Raw genomic sequence first — 12,654 nt, 5'->3', positions numbered from 1 at the left:
TCCAGGGTAAAGCTCCAGTCTTCAGCTTGCTCCAGAATACTCTGTGCCCTGGAGTCAGCCTCATCTCTCTATGCTGTTGATGCGTCCGCACGTCAGCAGCGGAGCTGAGATGTCTCTGGACCACACGTGGTAGGACTGTTACATGGGCAGCCTCCAGTGGACCACACTCCAGGACTCAAATCTTGAGTGGTCCCCTCCCACACTGGCTCTGGGCTTGGCCACGTGACTTGTTTTGGCAAAGGAGTGACAGCCTCAGAATTGAAGTGGGGGAGACTTGAGGCTAAGAGATCCAGGAGGATTCTGGTCTAAGCTGGAGCAGGTGGAGTTGGGGAGGTGGCAGGTGACGAGGGTAACAGGAGGATTCCATAGGAGACAGATTGGGACTTGGTGGCACCTGCATTAGGGGAGTAAAGGGAAGGTTGCAGTCTCCTTGGCACCCAGGATTCAGATCTTCCCAGTCTCGCCACCCACCACTCCCTGGCAAACATTCTTGGCTCCTGCAAACCCACACATGCTTCAGCATCTCCAACCTTTTGCCTGTAACATGAACCTCTACCTGGAAAGCTTTCCCTGCTCCTCCCTCATCAGGGAAACAAGGAATTCAGTATGGAGAGTGGGGAAGTGAGACGGAGTTACCCAGGGAGCATGGAGGCGTATGTAGGGCCAGATCCCGAGGAGCCTCTGAATAGCAGGGTGCAGGGCTTGAACTTGGCCCTGAGGGACGGGGCCCAGTAAGACTTGGGGAGGGGTCAGACAAGGCCAGGAGGCCAGGGAAGAGGCTGGGATGGTGGTCCTGGAGGCTGAGGACCTCAGCTGGGCTGTGGTTGAGGACAGAGGGCAGAGAGATTGAGGAGGTGGACCTGATGCCACTTCTCCTTTTCAAACCCACAAGAAGTTACACAGGGAGCAGCCGGAAGCAGCCGGAAGGAAGGCCCGGTCTCTCTGCTGTCCTTGGCTCTCATCAGAATATCTGAAGTCTCAGCACATACCTGTCATCAGCCCTCCCGTGTGGAGGAATCCCCGCTCCAGCCACCCCCTTCAGTTCTTCCCTATCCAGCTGTGTTTCCCAGATGGGGGAACAGACCCAGAGTGCGTTGGGTGTGTGATGTGGGCCCTTACTGACCGACTGACCGACCGACCAGACCAGAACTCCACAAATCTCCCAGAAGAAAGGAAATGCCTTGATTTCCTCTTGTAGCTTGAGAGCCTCTTCAGCTCAGCCAAAGGAGGAAGCTGGCCTGACAAGCTAGACAAGGAGGGACATGGCATGGCTGGCTTAGTAGCACTACAGGAATACGGGTCCTGATCTCTTAGCCATGATGCACGTTGTGGAAATCCTTTTTAATGAGTCAGGGGGCAAAACCTGATCTGACCTGAACTGCTCTAGTGACAAAACCTGACTTAGACCGTTATGTAGAGTTTTATCCGTTTTCTATGGAATATAAAGCCCAGCAGAAATGTTCTTGTGTTTGGAATATATGGAATATACTGAATTAGTAATCAAAGAAACCATCCACAAAGAGAAGCCCAGACCCAGATGGCTTTACTGAATTCTACCAAAACATTTAAATAATTAATACCAGTTCTTCACAAACTCTTCCAAAAAATAGAAGGGGAGGAAACACTTCCCAGCTTATTTTGAGGCCAGTATTGCCCTGATACCTAAAACCAGACAAAAACACCAAATGAAAGAGGTCTACTAGACCATTATCTCTTAAGAACATAGATGCAGAAATGCTCCAAAATACAACCTGAATTCAGCAACACGTTAAAAAAAATTATACACCATGACCAAATGGAATCTATCGCAAGCATTCAAGGTTTAACATCAGAAAAATCAACATAATACACCATTAGTAGAATAAAACACAAAATCACATAATCATCTCAGTTGATGCAGAAAAAGCATTTGACAAAATCCAACACCTTTTTGCGATAAAAACACTCAACAAACTAGGAATAGAGGGGAACCTCCTTAACATGATAAAAGACGTCTCCAAAACCCCACAGCTAACATAATACTTAACGGTGAAAGACTGGGTGCTTTCCATGTAAGATCAGGAACTTACAAGGCACTCTTGTCCCTTCTACTCAACATTGTACTGGAAGTTCTAGTCAGAATATTTAGTCAAGAAAAAGCAAAGGCTTGCAGATTGGAAAGGAAGAAGTAAAACTTTTGCAGATGACATGATCTTATATATAGGAAATCCTAAGGAGTCCACTAAAAAAAAAAAAAAAAAAGAGCTACTAAACATGTTTAGCAACGTGGCAGGATACAAGATCACAAAAAATCATTTGTATTATTGCAGACAATAACAAGTGTTTGGTGAGGATGTGGAGATAATTGGAACCCTCATGCACTGCCGGTGAGACTGTAAAATGGTGGACCCACTTTGGAAAACATTACCAAGCAGTTCCACTGCTAGGTATATACCCAAGAGAATTGGAAACATGGCCACATAAGAGCTTGTACACCAATGCTAACAGCATTGTTCACAAGAGCCAAAACGTGGAGCCCACTCAAGTGTCTATCAGCTGATGAATGGACAAATAAAATGGGGTGTATCCATATAATGGATACTACTTATATAAAAATGACGGAAGTACTGACATGTGCTGCAACATGGGTGAACCTGGAAAAAAAACCATTATGCTAAGCGAAAGGAGCCAGACACAAGCGGCCATATATTGTGAGCTTTCATTTACATGAAATGTCCAGATAGGCAGATCTATAGAGACAAAGTAGATAAGTGGCTGAGGTCGAGGGGTCGGGGTAGGGGGTGGTGGGCAATGGAAAGTGTCTCCTTAATGGGTATCAGGCTTCTTTTGGGGGTGATGGAATGTCCTGGAACTAGTGGAGATGGCTTCACAACTTTGTAAATATACTAAAAGTCATGTAATTGTACACTATAAGAGGGTAAATTTGGTGATACATGAATTACATCTCAATGAAGAACAGTCACCACTAAGCCCTATCTGGCTACCCCGGTCTAGGTAAGTCGGTTTGTAAGAATAAAACAGAATTTTCTTCTGTCCTCTCCACAAAGTTATTTATACTCCAGTTGGCCCTCTGCACCCTTGGGTTGAGAATATTTGGGGGGGAAAAAAATTCCAGAAAGTTTCAAACACCAAAACTTGAACTCTCTGCATGCTGGCAACTATTTACATAGCATTTACATTGCATTAAGTATTATAAGTAATCTAGAGATGATTTAAAGTATATAAGAGGGTGTGCGTTGGTTATGTGCAATTACTACGGCATTTTATATAAGGGGCTTGCTTGAGCATACGTGGATTTTGGTATCCATGGTGGGTTCTGGGGTTAACCCGCATATACCAAGGGATGACTTTTTTTCAGGTGCTGTTTAGAAGAGGACTTTCCTTATATTTACTATCGATTTCTATCTTCTTTGCACTATAGTTAGAGAATATGTTTGATATTTTTAAAATCCGTTGATAACAGCTGAGACTGACTTACGGGGCCCGGTATATGGTCAAGTGTTGTAACTCTCTTTGTGTCATTGAGTAGAGTCAGCAGATGTGAGCAACATTCTGCAAGGTCCAAAAGACCAAGTTTATTGTTTGTGGTAGGCAGACCTGCTATTCATTTCTAAATTTAGCTTTTAACAAATTAATACTAAGAAAATTGCTCAACTCCCACTTTAATTGTAGAATTGCCTGCTCTTTCTATTAGTTTTATAAATTTCTGCTTTATGTATTTTGAAGCCATGTTTATAGAGGCATTTTAAAATGAAGACTTTATATTTTGGTGAATTCAGTCTTTTATCATTATGAGATTACTTCTTTACATCGAGCAGGACCTTTTCATGTCAAGTTTTATTTCTCTGATACTAATATAGATCCTTCAGCTTTCTTTTGATTAGTATTTACACAGTATGCTTTTCCCATCCTTTTGTTTTCAAACTTTCTGCAGCCTTAGGTTTTATATGTAGCAATCGTAAATGGCATATTTTTAGAAAATCCAGTCTGACGATCTTTGTTAACTGATATTTAGTTCTAATTATATTTAATGTACTTAACTAATATATTTGCGCCTAAATCTGCCACCTCCCTTTATGCTTTCTATTTCTTCTACTCTTCTGTTTTTCTTTTTCTCATTGCCTCTTTGTGGATTGACTTAGGATTTATTTTACCAATTCATTTCTCCCCTCTTCCTAGTTTGGAATCCACAGATTCTGTTTTTATTCTTTTAGTGGTTCCCCTAGAACAGTGTTCCCCCACCTGAGTACTGTTGATATTTTCAGCCTGATAATTTCTTGTAGGGGCTGTGCTGTAGTAAGTTTATCGGCATCCCGCAGCTTCCACTAGCTAACAGTAACACCTTCCACCTCCTCCATGGCCAGAAATGTCTCCAACATGGCATATATGCACTAGGAGGCAAAATCCCTCCCAGCTGAGACCGCTGCCCTAGAAATTAGCACACGCATAACCAACATGTCAAAGTCTAACAATCAAAACCTTTATCCTCCTCGTGTTAATACAAGAACCTTAGAATCTTTTTTTTTTTTAATTGGAGCTAGGTTTTTTTTAAAAATTATTATTTATTTATTTATTTATTTTTGGCTGTGTTGGGTCTTCGTTTCTGTGCGAAGGCTTTCTGTAGTTGTGGCAAGCGGGGGCCACTCTTCATCGGGGTGCGCGGGCCTCTCACTGTCGCGGCCTCTCTTGTTGTGGAGCACAGGCTCCAGACGTGCAGGCTCAGCAGTTGTGGCGCACGGGCCTAGTTGCTCCGCGGCATGTGGGATCTTCCCAGACCAGGGCTCGAACCCGTGTCCCCTGCATCAGCAGGCAGATTCTCAACCACTGCGCCACCAGGGAAGCCCTAGAATCTTTTTTTTAATAAATTTATTTTTATTTTATTTTTGGCTGCATTGGGTCTTCGTTGCTGCACGTGGGCTTTCTCTAGTTGTGGCAGGTGGGGGCTACTCTGTTGTGGAGCACGGGCTCTAGGCGCATGGGCTTCAGTAGTTGTGGTGCGTGGGCTTCAGTAGTTGTGGCACGTGGGCTCAGTAGTTGTGGCTCACAGGCTCTAGAGCGCAGGCTCAGTAGTTGTGGCACACGGGCTTAGTTGCTCTGCGGCATGTGGGATCTTCCCGGACCAGGGCTCAAACCCGTGTCCCCTGCATTGGCAGGCGGATTCTTAACCACTGTGCCACCAGAGAAGCCCAGAGCCTGCGGAATGGACCAACAGCCTTGGCATCCCCTGGGAACTTGTTAGAAATGCAGAATGTCTGATCACAACCCAGATCTGTTTGATTTTATATTTATGGTACTTCTTTTGTCTTTTATGCTGAAAATCTTAGTTTTTAATGACATTGACATAATCATTTGTTTTATTCACATTGCAGGGTATGTATATAATTATATAATACTTATAATTACATTTTAGGATATTTGGAAACATTAAATATAATTATATAAAATATATAAGTATCATAAATAGAGTATATGTTATATAATTATACATTCCGTATATCAGGAAGGCACATAAAATATTTGTAATAGTTCCAAAATGACTGACAGATTTACTAATAGTCTACTGAGTACAGCTTAACGTTTCTTTATGGCTCTTTTTTTCTTTTTGTTTTTTTTTGAAGAAATTTCCCACTCAGTGTGACCTGAGGTCAGTCACACGGCCCTTCTAATCCACCCACTCTCATTTGTTGAGAAGTGCCTCAGCCATGGAGTACATGGAAAAGGTCACTGGCCCTGGGGGCCCATCCTCTGAGTTCTCCAGTCCTATCTTTTCCACCTAGAGGGTGACTTGGTTTTTATGAACTTCAAGGTGGGAGAATCAAATAAAATGATGAATGTGTGATATTAGGTGTATTGTTACGAGCAGCACTCCCAGGCCACAGGCTTTGCTTGCTCTGTAAGCCGACCCTTTCTGTAAGAGCTGACATTTGCTGCTCCAAGTCCTTGATCCCGTCAGAGTGAAGAGACCGGGGTGGAGCCGGAATGAGCTACGTGGCCCTGATGTCTCGTCCCCTGCAGGCTTAAATCAGCAGTGGTGCATCACTTGTCTCCAGTGGCCTCTTCCACAACACCATTCATGAGAACCCCCCCACCCCAAAGTAACATTGTCTCCCTTTTTGATGACTCCACTTCTTTGGCTGGATTTTTTTTTTTTTTTCTTTTAACCACCAGCTTCTCCATTCAGCCCTTCAAATACTTCGACCTAGATGACCTGGAAGTGGATGAGTTTGAGGAGCCATTTGGTACCTTTGGCTGCTTTAACTTCAATAGTCTGAGTAGAGGTCCTAGCAGAGCCCTAGAGTTACTGTGTTCTCATGAGGTCAACCTGTGGTGCATGAAATGCACGTTTCCTCGGAGGAGAATTACCATGGCTGCCTAAGCAGATAAGGGCCACAAGGGGGGCGCTTTGTTCCTGATGTGCAAACTGTTCACAAGAAGGACAAGATTCTAAATATTGTCATCAAGTATGGATGGAAGGAAGGCACCGGGTTCATCTTCCCAAATGGGTGATGACAGGCCTGAAAACATCTCTCAGACGTCTTTGTGCTTAAAGACAAGTTCCATGCACATTTCTGCAGGGATGCATCAATGTGGCCTAGAGTTCATGCCTGAGCCACAAGGATATGGGACCTGGATCTGTTTGTGTGTATGGGTGGGTGGTGAAGATGAAGATGATGGGGGTGTTTTCATTCATTCCCACCAGGCTGGCTGTTCTTCTCCCCCTTCATTCATTTCCTACTCATTCTGTCTCAGCTGCTTTCTTACTCTCTGCTTCATTTTCACTACGGCAGCATGTGGTTACCTCATGAACACTCCCACCATTACCGGAGGATTTCTTTACACTGCAAGGAAGTCATCAAGACAGACATGTAATCTCCATAGGGAGAGTCTCCTATTTCCCATAGTGCCACTGAGGGCGAGGTGTCAGTGTCGAGTTCATTTTGTTTCCAGACAGAGTAACATCATAAGACAGACCCTGACATGTTTCTAGGCCTTACCTGCTCTTCCCAGGATCCATATAAAAAAAAAAAACTCTCCAAATAGATAGCTCCACTCAGTACCCTTCCAGAATTACTTCTGTTGGACACTGATTATATTTTCTAAACTGCAACAACAACAATGCCACTGATTCTAGGAAAATGTTCCTGTCCCTGAATGTCTTTGGAGTGGTGCTGCCTTGTAAAGGGAGGGAATGGGGAGAACTTGCCCAAGTCAGGGGTCAATTTCTGTGTCCCTAGCTTGGAAGCCATTTCCATCCAGTGGCTGGAGAGATACTTGAGTGCTGCTCGAAAATATGAAAAGATTTCTTGCCCAAGCCTGCAAATAGCATGTCTTCTTTCCCTTCCAGTTTTTTAAGGCCTGCCCTCTGCTCCTTCTTCTGGCCAGTGTTCAACAGTAAAACAGCTGGGGCTACTACAGACATACTCATGCGTCATTACCCTTCTCACAGAACTGTGTGCCCAGGGCAGTAACCTCTCAACACTCTTCATTTGGGGCAGGGAGCTGAGCAAGGCCCACACCAGGGTTCCTAATAGCTCCCCTGCTTCCCCACACTTGGAGCTGGAAGGTCTATTTTTCCTAATACTCTAGAGTATATACACACAGGGTAGGGGGACAGCAGAATGGGAACCGCTCTTCATTTTCATTAAGGCTAAACTACAGGGTGGGGAGTAAATTCCAGCTCCTCAGCCTCCATTGGGAAAGTAAGGAGCTCTTGGGGGCAGGGGGCAGCTACTCACCGTGAAGAATACCAGGGTCACATGTTTCTCTCCATCCATCTGAAATCAGAGTCTAGCCAACTCAAACTTCTAGTTTCTGATTTTGTGACATGTGGAGCTACTTTTCTTTTACCCTCCTGGAGGCTGAGTGGGGAAAATCCAGCTCTACCAGGCCTGTAACCCCACTCACCCACAGGTATGTGATGTTTAAAACACTGAGGGAGAAGGGCTGCTTGAGCCAGATCCTGGGGTTGGGTCTTTATTAGATTTTCTCATTTGAAGAAGTCCCTGGATTTTTTTTTCCAATTTTTAAAATTGTAGCAAAATACTCATAAAATTTACCATCTTAACCATTAAAAATTGTACAGATCAGTGGTATGAAATACATCCATAATGTTGTGCAGCCATCACCACCATTCAGCTCTGTAACTCATTTCATCTTGTAAAACTGAAACTCTATACCGATTAAACAATAACTCATTTCCCCCTTTCCCTGGTCCCTGGAAACCACCACTCATACTTTCTGTCTCCTATGATTTTGACTACTATAAGTATCTCACATAGTGGAATCATACAGTATGTGTCCTTTTGTGACTGGTTTATTTCACTTAGCATAATGCCCTTGTTAACCTAAAACAGCCAGTTGTTTTACCAGCAAAATGGGTTTATGCAGGAGCTGCAAAGAATTACAATTTGGGACATGCACCTGTGAGGAAACACATGTGTGAGTCCAGTAAAGCAAAGAAGAGGAAAATTTTATAGAGGAGAAAGGGCAGTTGGGAGGGGCTGTTATAAACAAAAAATCCATTGGCGGAAACTGGGAGTTCAAAGTACAGTGGTTTTTCATTGAGTTGTGACAGTCTCTCATTGGCTGAACTGTTGCTAGGCAATGAGAAAATCTTGCTTCCTCTTGCTGGTGGTAGTAAAGTAGCGTCACTTCCTGCTGGAGATGCAAGGTAACATCTCTTCCTGCTGGGATCTGTATTGAGATCCAGTGGTACGCGTGTGAGAGCTCCCCCTGCTGGTCTCCCGACACCGTCTTGGTGAGGGTTCCCTTTATTAATGTTCACATCCTCAAGGTTCATGTTGTATTATATCGCAGAATTTCCTTTCTTTTAAGACTGAATAATATTGCATTTTATGTATATACCGCACTTGTCTGTTCATCTGTTGACGGACAGTTCGGTTGCTTCCATGTTTTAGCTATCAAATATCTCTTTGAGACCCTGCTTTCAATTCTTTTGTATAGGTACCCAGAAGTGGAATTGCTGCATCATATAGTAATTTTATTTTTAATTTTCTGAGGAGCTGCCATCCTGTTTTCCAGCGGCTGTGCCATCTTACATTCCTACCAACAGTGCACAGGGTTCCAGTTTCTCCACATTCTTGCCATCAAGTGTTGTTTTCTATTATTTTGATAGTAGCCATCCTAATGGCTATAAGGTAGTATTTCATTGTAGTTCTGATTTTTTGATTTGCATTCACCTAATGAATAGTGATGTTGAGCATCTTTTCATTTGCTTATTTTTCATTTGTATATCTTCTATGGAAAAATGTCTATTCACGTCCTTTGCCAATTTTTAAATTGGGTTATTTCTGGGTTTTTTGTGTTTTTTTTTGAGTTTTAAGAGTTCTCTCTGTATTTTGGATATTAATCTCTTATCAGGTATATGACTTGCAAATATTTTCTCCTATTCGGTGGATTGTCTTTTTACTCTGATGATTCTGTCTTTTGATGCACAAAAGCTTTTTAAATTCGGTGAAGTTCAGTTTGTGTTACCTGTGCCTTTGGTGTCATAGCCAAAGAAATCATTGCCAAGTCTAATGTCACGAACCTTTTGCCCTTTGTTTTCTTCTAAAAGTTTTATTGTCTTAGGTCTTACATTTAGGTCTTTGATCCATTTTGAGTTAATTTTTGTATGAGGTGTTAAGGGTCCAACCTCCTTCTTTTGCATGTGGATATCCAATTTTCCCAGCATCATTTGTTGAAAAGGACTTTCCTTTTCTCACGTTGCCCAGAACTTGGGTGAGAAAATTTCCACTTGTTCTAGGAAGCATTCTCCTATCCCTTAACTGGGATTCTGAAGGATCTTTAATTTTCTCTCTGAGAAAACCTTGTCTCTCTCAGCATCACATCCTCATCATCATGACTGTTAAGGAGTGTGAAGAAATGTCTTAGATTTTACCCTACTGGCAAGATACCAAATTATCCTGTCAACTTCATGGATGCTGTCAGAAGGCATGAGACTCTGGGGTCTGAGAAAGAAGATTTTATTATTCATGACATAGTAAACAGCAGAAGCTTCATGTTTGCCTTTGTTCTTGTCCACCTCAAGTTCCTCAGAGGTGATACAAAGAGGCCCAGGTGGATAAATCACAAGTGAGGATGTTGTCAAGGTTAAGAAATCCAAATATTTCAAAGTTGGTCCTCAACAAACCTGCCGAAATTTTGCCTCAGAGGAAGGCACTATTTTTATTATGTTGGTCCAGTAATTAATCTGTCCTTTTCCCTGGAGGAGGTACTGCAGACATTATCTGAAACTGATTGTTATACAAAAAAATCCTTGAAAAGATAATTTAGGACAGAAGCTGATACAAGCTGTGAAAAAACATAAGAGACCAAAAATTGTCTCTCAACATGGTACAATTTTCCCTTTAAAACATGAGAATAATCAATGCTGTAAACAAAAATTTCCACTGAAGGTTTCTGGTACCAAGACTAACCTTGATTGTGTGGCACACTGGGGTTGTAAAGATTGAAAGAGACAAGAAAAGCCTGAATCACCAGGAGACTTGACAGAAAATCAGCTCCAAGGGTGAGGTGATGTTAAACTGGATGAGGCAATGATAGATGACAGCAAATAAAAAGAAAGGCAAACACAACATTTTCAGAATAAATGGGAATGTGTTAACTTGATGGATAAAAAGACTTAAGTCACTACTAACACATATAACAAATTATTCTGAATAGATTGCTGATGTAAAATTTAAAGGTATAAAATGATTTTTTAGAAGAAAACAAAGAACATTTTTGAGATCTTATAATAGGAAAAGACTTCTTAAACAGAACAAAAATATTGACTATAAAGGAGAACATGACAAATGATGTTGTATTGAAGTTAAGAGCTTCTACTCATTAAAAGACAACAAGATAGAAAAAGCGATAAAGAGAGAGAGAGAGCCAAGAAAGACCTCCTATTTAGTGTATATAGAGAACTTCTTAAAATTCAGTAAGAAAAGGACAGAAAACACACAAAAAATGACAAAGCAACAGACTCTTCAAGAAAAAAATACTCAGTCCTCTTGATCAAGATGGAGGAGTAAGAGGACGTGGAGCTCACCTCCCCCACAAACACATCAAAAATACATCTACTTGTTCTCACTGGAAAGAGAGAGGTCTGTTTGTTAGGCGTCCCATTCCGAGATTTCCCTGAACGTCCCAGGCCTCCCCCACCTCCCCCGCACAGAGATGGAATGGGACACCTGGTCTGTAATACCTAGTCACTAGCTACAGCTATTGTTCCACAATTCTAGACCACATGGAGCTAATCTACCAAAGATCCCGCACACGGGATTTTACCTCCTTGGTTAGATGATTTCTTAGGTATCTTATTGTTTTCAGTTTTTATTGTTTTTAGTGCAGCTTTAGGTGGTATTACTTTCTTTATTTTACTTTTTGATAGTTTATTGCTAATGTAACTCATGAATAATTTTATTGCTTAGCTATTTTATATCCCTGTGCTATAAAGTAAATTCTCACTGGAAAGTAACTGGAAGCTGGGAGAAGGACTCCTGTACAGCCAAGGCTGTAAGAAAGATACACGTGTAATCAGGTAGGAAGGGAAGAAAAGCAATTGGGTCAGGACCTGTGTCCCACAGTGCACTTTAAACACACTGCACTCTTCAACCCCTGTGTACATTTTAACCCTCTACAGTCTCTCTCTTCCTGCACTTTATCCCCCAACCCCCATGCTCCATGAATCACCACAATCTTGTTCTTAAATCCCCCTTTCCCTGTGCCCTCTTCCTTCCCACCTCACTTTATCACGCCTATTCTCAGTCATACCCCACTAACTCCAACTTTCTCATCAAACTCTCCCCCACCCTCACCTTTTGTGGCAGTGCTCAAAGACTTTTTTTTTCTAATTTTTTATTATGGTAAATAAAATATAAAATACAATTTTACAATCTTAACTCTTTTTAAGTGTACAGTTTAGTGTTTAAATATATTCATATTTTTGTCCAACCTAATTACCACTATCCATCTCCAGAACTCTTTTCATCTTGCAAAACTGAAACAGTAACTCCCCATCTCTCCTTCTGCAATACCCTGACAACCACCTTTCTACTTTTATTGCTGTGATTTTTATTGCTGTGATTTTTACTTCTATAAATATCTCATAAAAGTGGAATAGTACAGTATTTGTCTTTTTGCATAATGTCCTCAAAGTTCATCCATGTTGTGGCACATGTCTTTATTTCCTCCCCTTTAAGCCTAAGTAATATTCCATTGTAAGGACTTCCCTGGTGGTCCAGTGGTTGAGAATCTGCCTGCCAATGCAGGGGACATGGGTTCGAGCCCTGGTCTGGGAAGATCCCACATGCCACGGAGCAGCTAAGCCCATGTGCCACAACTACTGAGCCCACGTGCCACAACTACTGAAGCCCATTCGCCTAGAGCCTGTACTCTGCAACAAGAGAAGCCACCGCAATGAGAAGCCCATGCACCACAGCAAAGAGTGGCCCCTGCTCGCTGCAACTAGAGACAGCCCGCACGCAGCAACGAAGACCCAACGCAGCCAAAAATTTAAAAATATATAATAATTAAAAATTAATTATTAAATAAATAAATAATATTCCATTGTATGTATATACCAGTTTATTTTTGTATATGGTGTGAGAAATTATTCCAGTTTGATAGATTTGCATGTAGCTGTCC

Source organism: Balaenoptera musculus, chromosome 19 (genome assembly GCF_009873245.2).
Source record: "Balaenoptera musculus isolate JJ_BM4_2016_0621 chromosome 19, mBalMus1.pri.v3, whole genome shotgun sequence".
Taxonomy (NCBI): domain Eukaryota; kingdom Metazoa; phylum Chordata; class Mammalia; order Artiodactyla; family Balaenopteridae; genus Balaenoptera; species Balaenoptera musculus.
The sequence above is the reverse complement of the archived record's forward strand: the minus strand, read 5'-3'. Positions refer to the sequence as shown.